Source organism: Ovis aries, chromosome 4 (genome assembly GCF_016772045.2).
Source record: "Ovis aries strain OAR_USU_Benz2616 breed Rambouillet chromosome 4, ARS-UI_Ramb_v3.0, whole genome shotgun sequence".
NCBI classification, from domain to species: Eukaryota; Metazoa; Chordata; class Mammalia; order Artiodactyla; family Bovidae; genus Ovis; species Ovis aries.
The window spans coordinates 58,511,299-58,523,857 of record NC_056057.1 but is presented as its reverse complement, the minus strand read 5'-3'; the positions used below and the strand labels follow the sequence as shown (position 1 = coordinate 58,523,857).

Sequence of the window (12,559 nt, the reverse complement as noted above, 5' to 3'; positions counted from 1 at the left end):
CCAAGATCTTGATTAGATTTTTTTCCTAACATTAACGACAAGATTCATAAATACACAGTAAGTTTAAGCAAAAAATAAAATTCACATATATTTCAAGGAGCAACTGTTTTCTATAAATAATTTATTATTACAAACTACCTGAATAAAAATTAAAAGTGAATTCCAGCAGTCAGTAAAAGTAACTCCCCAGCAAAACCTTCTGTGTATATTTCTCAACATGAAGTACCACGAAAGAATTCACTTATGGCTAATATATTTGTCAAGAAAAAAATGGTATTTTATTACTGCCCCTAAATAATTTGAAGGCACATCAACTGTAGTTCGTGTGTTTTTTGTTATCATTTATCCAATGGTATATTTATTAGTTGTCATATCAAGGCTCTGCCGGGAGAGTTTTTAAACATTTATTAAGAAACACAGTCTATAGTCAAATGAGATTATGCGTAATATCTTCAAAGAATCTGAAAGAGCCTATTATATATTTATTGGCTCCTAGGACATGTTCCAGCCAGATAATGATCTTTTGTCAAAATAAGAGCGATCCAGTAATGTGGTCCTCTTCACCCAAGCTGACAGCAACTCTCAGAAAGTAATCAAAGCAAAACTATTAGCCTAAGTGCAAGTGACAGAACTAGCTCAAACTGCTTAGATTTTTACTTTTGTTTTAAATTTTAGCCCCTTGAAATGTAAGTGGAGCTAATGCACAGGTATTAAAAAGTAGCAGACTTATAATCAATACCTTCACTAACAGCTATTCCCCAGGCTGTCTTAAATAGGAGCACTAGAGTTATGCAAGGTGGAAAACACCCAATTAGGTTTTCCCGGACCAATTTAACTTGTCTAGCTATTGAATATGTTGACAATAAATACGTCCACGCTCTTGAGTATGTGAGAGAAAAATCAGCTCTTTAATCACCAGTAACACTAGTCTAGAAACAAGCCATCTGGCTTATCTCTGATATACTCTGGGGTTGTATCATTCTATCTTTTAAAATACCATGCATAAATTGCTAACCTCAGAACAAACTTAAGTTCAGATCTCTTTACAAAAAAGTACAAGAAACTGTTTCTTTTAAGTATCTGGGAGTGATTCTAAGAGAAAGTCATCAACTGCTCTCACTGCTAACCACTTTCCATGGTGCCAGAAACAGAGAACAAATCTGAGCTCCTGGTTCAGATACAAGCCAATAAGAGAAGCATATTTTCACCCAGGTGCTTGTGTCACAGTCAGCCAGTACTGAAACAACACTGTACAAGCTGTTGCAGCTAGTTGATTTGGGTGGTTAAATATTGTCTTTGAACACATGTGAACAACTCTTCTGAACCTGAGTCATTCTCTCTCTCTCTCTTTCTCTCTCTTGCCTGCAGTGCAGGAGACCTGGTTTCAATCCCTGGGCTGGGAATATCGCCTGGAGAAGGGAATGGCTACCCACTCCTGCATTCTTGCCTGGAAAATTCCACAGACAGAGGATCCTGGCAGGCGACATTCCATGGGGTTGCAAAGAGTCAAAGGTGACTGAGTGACTTTCACTTTCACTTTCTTTCATGTTAAAAAGGACTCACTAGGCTCCTCTGGTTAATGGTCACTACAAATATAGCTCCACAGACCCAATTCTCCACCTACAACTGGGGAGGTAACTGTGACTGAGGCTCCTTGGAACAGAAAACACAGTTTAGCCTTCAAATCCCTCACTGGAAAAGCCAGACATGGAGGGTTACCAAGCATTCATCCAGCTACGAAGCAGCACTTCATTTCCCTGCTGGTAGGGAAACAAGTCATTCTTCAGTCCAGAACCCCACAGAAGGGGTAAAAGTGAAAGATGAAAACGTCAAAATCCCACCTTGAAATCCCTTTATCCAGAAGCCCTCAGCAACAGACAAATGAAAATTTGCACTAAGTTTTTCTTTCTCTTTTTTCATGTGTCTTGACCTCAGTCTGACCTTTCTGAAGTCTTCCCCACTTCTACTAGCACATATTCAAATCCATGAATTTTCAATATGTCATCTTCTGAAGGAAATCCTCCCAGCCTGCCCAGTTAGATTTAAGCATCACCGCCTCATCTATCGCCTCATGTACCTTATTTATATCTCTATTAAGCACTTTATTTTAATTAGTTATTTAAATATAGCTCCCCTACTAAATCAGCTGTGCATCTCTGGCCTTGAGCACATTGTCAAGGTTGGTCCCTGCTATAAGGCACACCTCATTGCCTGTGAACTCCCACAGCACTTTGAGGGGCTCCTACCCGGTCCAGTAGCAATCGATCAGCACTATCCCCCCAACTCCTTTTCTTTTTTCTTTTTTTTTTTTTTTGGAAGAAATGGAGAGATTGGAAGGATTTTGTATCATAGATAAGCAATCTGAACTAATCTGACTGCCCAACCAGGAAGAGCTAAAGGAGCAATGTTTTGCCTCAGCAGATCATAGCTCCATTTGGCCCAGAGCTATGGAAATTCTTAAATCATCAGGCTCAAAGGAAGATCCACAGAGAGTAGAAATCAATCATGACTCAATGTGAATGAAGCGCTAATGAAAAAATCAGGCAGGATAGGCAGAAGGTTGGGTTTCTGGTGGCGGAGGAAGTCCTCAGTGACAAAATGACCTTTGCGCAGAGACCTGAAAGGGGAGGAAGAACTAAGTGGGTGGTGTCCCAGTGTAAAGGGTAAGCCAAATCTCGGATTTCCACTGCTTATGCTCTTTAAACTAAAGCAATTGCCTCTAGGAGAGGAAGATGCTGATGTTCAGGAAAACAGCAGGAGAAAGAGCCCTATTCTTGACATTTAGGGCACATTAGGAAAGCAGTTCCCAAATCCCCAACAAGACACAGAGCACTATCCCCTGCCCACCAGGGTCCTCAACCACAGAGTCAGAGACTCCAAAAAGATGCCACGTAGTCATTTTCATTGACAGGAGTAGCAAACCACCCCAAATTGTAAAATGTTGAAGTTATAACTAGAGACTGTTTGATCTTTCATTGCTGTTTTCAAAGGCTGATGTACTAAGTGCTTTGTTATGGTTCCTATCATGCAAGTCATTTGACTCTACTCTGAGTTACTCAGCTGTCACAAGACAGGAAATGGGCTGCAATAAGAAGAGTTTATTCAGAGCAGTGTGTCAGTTGCTCAGTCATGTCCAACTCTTCTGCAACTCCATGGTCTATCCATGATTTCTCTAGATAAGAATACTCGAGTGGGTTTCCATTCCCTTCTCCGGGGGATCTTCCCAACCCAGGTATCAAACCAGGGTGTCCTGCACTGAAGGCAGACTTTTTACCCTCTGAACTACCAGGGAAAAGTACAAAAATATGGTCCCATATCATGTCTTCACTCAAGGCAAGGTTTACCTTTCCCAGGGAACTATTTGTCCAGCCCAGTTAATCACTCCCTACCAATCACAAGTAAAATATCATTCAGAAAGATGAGATAAATGAGGAGATTACCTAAAAATTTTTGCACACAATTACTAAGTGACTGGAAGTAATCACCTCTACAACAAATAAATCTTTGTGGCATGAATGACATCTCCACAAGACTGTCCTTTCCTTTGCCCAATCTGTGCCAGTTCTTAAAAATAACTTCTGGTTTTAGGCTCATATTTATTTACTTAATAAACTGAGCCAGATATTTACAATAAACCAAGTACTCAGAGTGATTAACTACTTAAAAATGTGTGTATGTACATACACCTACACAATAACACACCAATTATATACATAGGTCTTGTGTGACCTTCATTCGGGAATATTTTTATGCATGTCAATTATTTAGATTCAAGCATGAAGGTATGTTATATGTGTGTGAATGACTCTGTATCATGAGAGAGACAGAAACAAAACGAAGGGACTGGGATAAGAAGCAAGTAAAATTACACTAGATGAGGTCAGGAGAATGGAGACTCATAAGAAAATGCAAATATGTTTAAAGTAAAAGAATGAACTGAGCCTTCACTCACTTATCTTCCGTCTACAATCATACTGACTGTGCATTAACTGCTTTGCCCGCATCCTGCATGCTCCCTATGTTCCTTACAGGTTAAACACAACCAAGATCTACCTCTAAAGCCAGTTTACAAAAACACCTATCCCACCAACTTTTAGTTGAAAAGTAATTATATCTTATCCTCCAAAAGAAAATCAGGCATAAAAACAGTCTCAAGAAAAATAAAAACTAGTATTCTCGCTTCACAAAAGAGACAAAAAGAGAAAGATTTCACCAAGAGAACACCTCCAGTTTCTGTCTTACCATCTATTAATTTTAAATTTGATTTTTCTTTTTATATCACAAAGCACTTATTCAAAGCTAGAAGAATCCAGATATCCATATATTGCCCTGCAAAAAGAAAACACTATTATTTGTATTTTTGTTCAAACACTGTAAGAATAAAAGAACTGTTTGTACAAGTGATGAGGTTCCTACAGATAACATTTACCCACAGGATCTGAGGCTTTTTGTGACATAAAGTGCACAGTACTTTGAGGATGGTTACAGATGCAATGGCACAGAAAAGGCTTTTAACTTTGGCTCATTTCCTCTGACCACCATGCCTCCACTCTAAATTATAACCTCTCAAAGCTCCAGATCCTTTAAAACTAGCTTTTAAACTACCTTCCCTTGGTATCATCACAAAACAAGAATGCTTTCTTACTTGAAAATAAAAGCACAAAATTATTAGGACTCAGTAACGGTTCTCATTATTGCAAACCAATAAACAAGGCTCAAACATTTTTCCTAATAGCTGCTTCTTATTGAGCTGACAAGAAATAAATCCAAAAGAAACCAAAGAAAGATCTGCCTCTGCAATATAGGCGGTTTCTTATTCAGAAACTATCTTTTATATCAGAAACCACTAGCGCAAATCCCACTGCTATCATTATCGTCCACAATAGAGTGGCAAGCTAAGCACTAAAACCCTGTCATTCATACTTGAGAATAATAGTTTTTTTTTTTTTTAAAAAAGGACTTACTGTATAGCACAGGGAACTAGACTCCATATCCTATAATAACCCGTAATGTAAAAGAATCTGGAACAAATACATATAGGTATGTGTATATATGTATATATAAGTATATACATATAACATATAAGTACATATGTATATATAGGTATATACATATAACTGCTTCACTTTGGTCTACACTTGAAACTAACATTATAAATTATACTTCGATTAAAAAAAACTAAAATTCTAGAAAATTCCATTTTTAACTTAGCAATTTCTTTTTTGTTATAACCCAAAACAAATGCTATCTGCTAAGCAGACTCACTTTTAGAGATCCTACAGTACCTTATACTGAAAGGAAAATATCAATAATAATAAAAGGGTGAGGAAACATAAAAGGCATCAGGGCCTCTTCCCCATTTGAGGCAGAAGAATCAGCTGGCATGGGCAGCAAGGCCAAGACCAAATGTTCAACAGGGCTGGCTGAAGATAGCAGCGCCAAGCCAAGGAGGTGACCAATTGATATAAGACTGGTTACATTACAGGGGGAGTTGAGAAATAAAATAAACATATTGAGGATAATGGGAGCCAAGGTTTTCAACACTGTGAAAGGAAACTATAAAAATATGGAAGAAAGAATAAACCCTGCTGTTTGGGGTTGGAATTGGAGATATCAGGGTGAACATATTTTTAGACAGCTCAACTTATAGATATATACATACACAGGGATATATACATACATACTGTATATGGTATGTGATATATACAGGCATATATACATATACACACATACAAACAAACCTCTATTTCCTAAGTATGTTTACTAAGATCTAGAAACAAAGATATCTTAATAGCAATGAGCACCTCTAGAACAGATGGTTCTAGAGGTGGTTTATAAATGTCATTTCCACCCAAAGGAACCAGATGAGTCTTAATAATTCTGAGGCTTGGGAAGAAAAAGTATAAGATAAGCCTGGACTATGTTTTAACATGATGAATTGAGAACATAGCACCAGTTCTGTGATATTTCTGCCCAAAACACATCACCTGAAACTCTCCGTGAGTAAACACCAGATAAACCCAAATAGAGAAGCATAATTTGGTGGTATTCTTCAAAGATAAAAGACAAGGACAGACTTAGGAAGAGTTCCAGATGAAGGAGATCAAAGCACAGGATGATAGATACAAGGCATGGTCCTGGACGCTGCACCTATAAAGAACATCACTGGGTGACTGAAGAATTATGAATGGGATCCATGGGTTAGACAGTAATATTGTATCAATATGAATTTCCTATTTTGATGGTTACATGAAGGTTATGTGGGAGAATGTCCTTGCTTTTAGGAAACACTTTCTGAATTACTAAGGAATTACTAGAGCATCATGTCTGCAACTTTTACTCTCAAGTCAAGAAAAATCTTTAAAATGTGTGAGAGTAAAGGGATAGAGAAAGAGAGGGAATATGATAAGACAATTGTAATAAATGTTAATACTAGTGGAATAGAAGCGAAGAACATATGAGAGTTCTTTGTCCTATTCTTGGAATGTTTCTGTAAGTTTGAAATCATTGTAAAACTAAAAGTTCAAAAAAGAAACATTTGGTCATAAATTTTCATACACTATTAAAAAAAGCCTTACCTTTCTATGAAGGGTCACAATCAGCTGTGAATTAAAAAAAAAAAAAATGGTATGCTGTGGCTATAGATAGAAGAGAACTTACATAACACTAAAAGCCCTCAAACACAATAAGGACATTAAAATGGCCTTTGTCAACTCTAAGTCTAAAAAAATGTGAACAGTAATTCTAATGCAAGACTTTGCTGATTAGAGGTGATATATTTTGGGGGGCATTAAAAATACTTTCAGGATAAAACTGCAGAAAATCCCTGATATTCATGAAATAAGATGACCTATGTAGACAAAGAAATGTGTCAACCAGATTCTGCTTCAAGGATGAACTAGTAAGGAGTATGATCAGTAGAGGGTCTTCACGTCAGCAGACGCAATCACGTCCTCAGCTGCAGACAGAGAGTGGGCAGCCCTTCCTTGGGCATTCCATTTCCTTCCACAGAGCAGGGGTGACCCAAAACAATGCCAAGGTCAATATCACCTCCAGAGCCACCCTCGCTGGCTTGGCTGGGACTGTCCCTCTTGCATACAAGTTTCATCTCTTTCTCAGCCCAGTCCTGTATCTTCTTCCCCTTCCTTTCACCGTAGTTGATCCCTGACATACTCCATGCACCCCCATTCCATCTCACCCCCATTCCATCTCAAAATGATTACTTCTGGGGAATCTAACCTACAACAAGTTCCTCCTATACTGTTTGTAAAGACACAGCTTGATATGGGCACACATTTTATAATTTTGTCTTCTGAGCGGGCAACATTATTTCTGATTCATAAGACAGTTGTGATTTTCTTAAGGTGAATTCTGCCCGTAACTCCCATCCATTTACCTTCTCATGCTGTGTGACAGAAGAATTGTACTTTCCCCTTTTCATGTTAGCCAAATATAAAAGATAATCATTGTTTAAACAACAAATTTCCCTCTTATGGTCCATTAGCTCCTGTGGCTGTTCCTGTAGTGAAATTGAAATATAACAAAATGATTTCCATGGCAATAGATAATAATCTAGTAAATGTGAATTCTGACTTAGCTACAGAACAAAATAAAAGAAGATTACAGGACTGCGATGGGACTAAATTTCAATTTCTGTGTGTGTATTTTCAGTATCACATTTGAAACAAAGAAAATAGACAAATTCATATGCACAGAACTAGGAAGAGTGAAACTCTAATTAAAGGTTAAGTTTAAAAAATACATCTCGATCATCAATGTATATTATCACTCCCTACCATTACTACCAGGATACATTCAACTATCACAAAAAATCTTACTTAAAAATTTGATACTTTTTATTTGAGACTCTATTATGTACTATAATTTCGGTTCCAATTACTAATATATCCCATTATGTTCATTTTTACTAATAATTACAAGTATGGTTATGGATAATATGTAAATGAAAGATTCTCAAACACCTACAGAATCTTTAGTAAAGCAGAGGAATAGAGGAACTGCAGCATTTCTGAGCATCACAAATACAGTAGCAGATCTCTTGCCAGACTCTCAGTTAACCAGCCTCTCCATTCATCCCTGTGAAACATACAGGCTGGAGCCCTTGGGCAGCCAATCTTTACCATATACCACTTTTCTCCCTCCCAGCCCTCTGAGTTGTACACTCAAAGATGATTGTTTTGTTCCCACACTTATTATCAGTTGTTCTTGTTGCTGTGCAAATTGCTCATAAGCTGATGCAAAGTGCAAAAAGGCAAGAATTATTGTAACTAAGAAAAACAAGTACTTTACATCACTAAAATCTAATAAAGATTAATCACTAAAAATATTGGGGCTTCCCAGGTGGTGCTAGTGGTAAAGAATTTGCCTTCCAACGCAGGAGACATAAGAGACACGGGTTCAATCCCCAGGTCAGAAAAATCCCCTGGAGACAGGCATGGCAACCTAATCCAGTATTCTTGCCTAGAGAACTCCATGGTCAGAGGAACCTTGTGGGCTGTAGTCAATAGGGTAGCAAAAGGTTGGACGTGACTGAAGTGACTTAGAGCGTGCACACACACACACACACATACACACACACACAAATTAATATAAACATAATCGGTATGAAGAAGCCTAGACTAGGTAATTAGAAAAAAATTATTCATATCTAAAAGGATTCCACACTCAGAATGCTTTGTGTCTTAATTTTTCTTTTTAAATAAACCAGACTAATTTATTGCAGATAACACATCGCGTCTGTGCCTTACACAACAATGATTATGCAAAATTCCACAGTTTTCAAAGGAAAGAGTTTCAGCCTTACAACAGAAACTGGCAAATAGAGATAAGAGTATGAGTTCAAGGAAGCCTGGAGAAGATTCTTTAATATCTATCAATTCAACCACACCTCTCTTTCATTTGACTCCACTCATTAGATGCGATTACTGCCATCTGTTCTTAAGGACGACAGTGAGCATCATCTCCTCATCCCTGATCTGCGATAGGCATTGCCTGCATCTCAGGCTAATGTTTCCTGGTTTCCAGCGAAGGCTCAGCAAGTGTTTTTTCCCTGCTTTCTTCACAGTCCTGGCCTTGTTTTGCATATACGGATCCTTCATTACCAACTAGACTTTCTTTGTGTCCAGTGTATCACATCTGAAAATTGTATTTTCTCTTTGGACACCTGCTACACAAGATGGAACTCAGACAAGAACTTATTCTTGGATCCACAGGTACATTACTTAGTGAGACAAATATCCAACCTGTTAAGTACTCTTGCTTATACTGGCTAACTAGGAAAAAGGGTACCTGGACCACTGAAGGCTCTTTTTATTCTTCTAGCCACATTTTAGTGGTCAATATTTCCTGCCCACTGGAAATGCTCAAGAGCTATCATAAATAGTTTTCTGCCATGGGCCCAGCATTTGTAGCTTGAGATCCCAAAGCACCTAGTCTGACTACTTTTTACTCTGTTCCAGCCTACTCTCATCTTCCTGAGCTACCACTCAACTATTTCCCATCAATCTATTACATCCTTACCTCCCTTCTTGAACGTTTTGGCCTTGAACTCAGTGCTTCCCCTATTATGCTTGAGCTGTTTCTAATTCTATACCACTTCTGACATCAGACAAGTGTTTCTCCTCCTGACATCAGTGAATTCTAATACCTCTGGGTGTCCTATAATCCAGTCAATTGTGACACTGAGTTCCCGGGGTTAGCTTCAGACTCCCCACAACCTGCTTTCACTATAAATGCCAGTCACAAGTATCAAGTCCCCAGGATATCCACATTTCTGTCCAACTTGGCAAGGGGTTCCCACAACAGACTCTCCCTGCAGGAGTCAAAAATTCACCAGAATGGCTCATTCAACTCTCGAAGATGCTTATATACTATTACCAGCTTGTTACAATGGACACAAAGGAAGAACCAAATGAAGAGGTACATAGGATGAGATCCCAAAAGATCCCAAACATGAGACTATACGTACCCTGGAAGCTGGGGTCTGCTCCCCTCCTAGCACATGGGTGCATTCAACCAATTCTGAAGCTCCTTGAACCCTGTCATCTAGGGCATTTATGGAGGTTTCATTACATAGACAAGACTCATTAAATCACTGGTCATTGGTGATCTACTCAATCTCCAGTCTCTCTCCACTAGCCAGAGGATGTTGGGTGGGGCTCAAAGTTATAAGTTTCCAGTCAAGGCAGGTGCTGTTTTGGCTACCAGCCCTATCCAAAGCTATCTAGGGATCCATCAAGGTACTTTTTACTAGAACAAAAGATGTTCCTACCACTCAGAAAACGTCAACTGTTTTAGGAGCTCTGTGCCAGAAGGTGGAACTATAGATCAAATCTCTCTCTCTAGGACCATAATAAGTTAACTCTTTCTTCCTTTTGCTATAGACAACAAATAATAGCTCTCTGTGACCTAGCCTCTTTAACTGTTCCACTCACACTACCTCTGGGGCTTCCCTTGTGGCTCAGCTGGTAAAGAATCTGCATGCAATGTGGGAGACCTGGGTTCTATCCCTGGTTTGGGAAGATGCCCTGGAGAAGGAAAAGGCTACCTATCCCAGTATTTTGGCCTGGAGAATTCCATAGACTGTATAGTCCATGGGGTCGCAAAGAATCAGACACAACTGAGCAACTTTCACTCACTCACTTACTTACTTTGTCTCTTAAAAGAAACTTCTCCCATTTACCCTTTCTTTCCCTCTTCCTTGCCCAAGTCTGTACCAGGTAACAGCTAAGAATTACATTACACAATTTTGATTATTTAATCTGTCAGCTGCTCTGCTTGGACTATCTGCTGTGTGTATACTCTGCATGCTAGGAGGAGCTGTTTAATTTCACTCCTTGGAGAAGGAAATGGCAACCCACTACAGTATCCTTGCCTGGAGAATCCCATGGGTGGAGGAGCCTGGTAGGCTACAGTCCATGGGGTCGCAAAGAGTCGGACACGACTGAGCGACTTTTTACTTTTACTTTTTACTTAGTAACTATATAACATCCAGCTAAAGACTAGCAGGCAGGTATTCTTTCTGCCCACTTCTGATGTCTATGTCAGAAGCTTTCTCTATCTCCTTTATACTTTAATAAAACTTAATTACACACACACACACACACAAATAACTTCACTCCTGACATTGTATATAGGAAATAATTGCTTACAGGTTCAATGTCTCTAGAAACACCATTCCTCTGGGAAGAACATATCTATTGCTTAATGTTCATTGACTGTTTGACTTTTAAAATCCTCCCACAGCCATTTCCAACTGCCAACTTTTCAGTCTAATGTCTAATATGAGTGGAAATTAAAGCTTAGTCTCTGCCTACATAAAAATGTACCCCTACTTACAGATAAGCAGTCCCTTTAGAATCCTTTTTCTCTGATGCTATGCTCACATAAATGGGTTCTATACATGTATTTTTTTCCCAAAAAGAACAGGCCTAAAGACAGCCAAGAGATACAGGATAGACAACTAAACTTCATTCTGAACAGAAAAACAATTTTTTTTCATTGCCATCCTGTCACATTTTCAAAATTTTCTCTCAGTGATGATAACCTTGTTAAAAATTGATCTTTGAGAGAGGGAACAGTAATTGATCAGCCTGCTAGTTCACTCTCCCATCTGCCAACCAATGTATTGCATTTGTTAGGATATAATTTTTAAAATATTCTGTCATCTCTGGAATCAGCATTTATTTTACAGTCAACGACAGCATAGTTTAAGTAACTTTTTCTTTCTTGGTGGTATATAAAAATAAGGATGCATCTCAGATTTGATAAAATTTAAGTTCCTCTCCCAGCAGCCTCTGGTTGGCCACCAGAGATAACTAATGTAAAACACTTAGAATTGGATATGGAATACAGGAAAAGTACTCAAATTGTATTTGCTGTGCTCATGTTTCTAAACATGAAAGAACAGAAAATTCAAAAATAAACATAGATTAAGTTAGAGATCTGATGCATTCTCCTTACTCAACTTTGTCTCTGAATGCATTTTGTTTGTTTCTGTCCTAATTTTATATACTTCTCATTTGTCCCCATGTACATGTAAGTCCAGTAAAAAATATGATGCAATTTCAAAAGGTTATGCTAAATGACCTGGCTCAGAGTATCCAAATCCAATAGATTAGCATTTTTCATATCAAAGACTTTTAATATCCTTTAAGATCCAATAAGATTCTTTCACTAGCTACCAGATCAAAAGACTATTTGTATAATGTACTATAAAAAAATCTCACTGGATAATAGACTAGAAGACACTAATCTTTTCTCTTTTTTAAAAAACTAAAAGTGAAAGTGAAAGTCGCTCAGTTGTGTCTGACTCTTTGTGATTCTTTTGTGAATTTTCCAGGCCAGAATACTGGAGTGGGTAGCCATTCCTTTCCCCAGGGGATCTACCCAACCCAAGGATAGAACTCAGATCTCCTGCATTGCAGGCGGATTCTTTACCGTCAGAGCTGCCAGGGAAACTAAAAGTACCAAGTTATAATTTCAAATGATATGTTATTTTCCTTCGACATCACTCTGCTACACTTTGTCATTTTTTTCT

The 12,559-nt window shown here is 38.3% G+C and overlaps 1 protein-coding gene across 10 annotated transcripts in view; it reads right to left on the bottom strand.

Annotated features, from left to right (window-relative positions):
- IMMP2L (inner mitochondrial membrane peptidase subunit 2) overlaps positions 1-12,559 on the bottom strand; it is a 958,934-nt gene that overhangs the window by 787,787 nt on the left and 158,588 nt on the right. The window contains exon 5 of one of the 10 annotated variants that reach the window (XM_060414760.1): positions 1-12,559. This exon is cut by the window's left edge and continues 110,857 nt beyond it; it is cut by the window's right edge and continues 14,332 nt beyond it. The exons of the other annotated variants lie outside the window; for them this stretch is intronic. The gene's annotated coding sequence lies outside the window, so the exon portion shown is untranslated. 10 annotated transcript variants of the gene reach the window in all.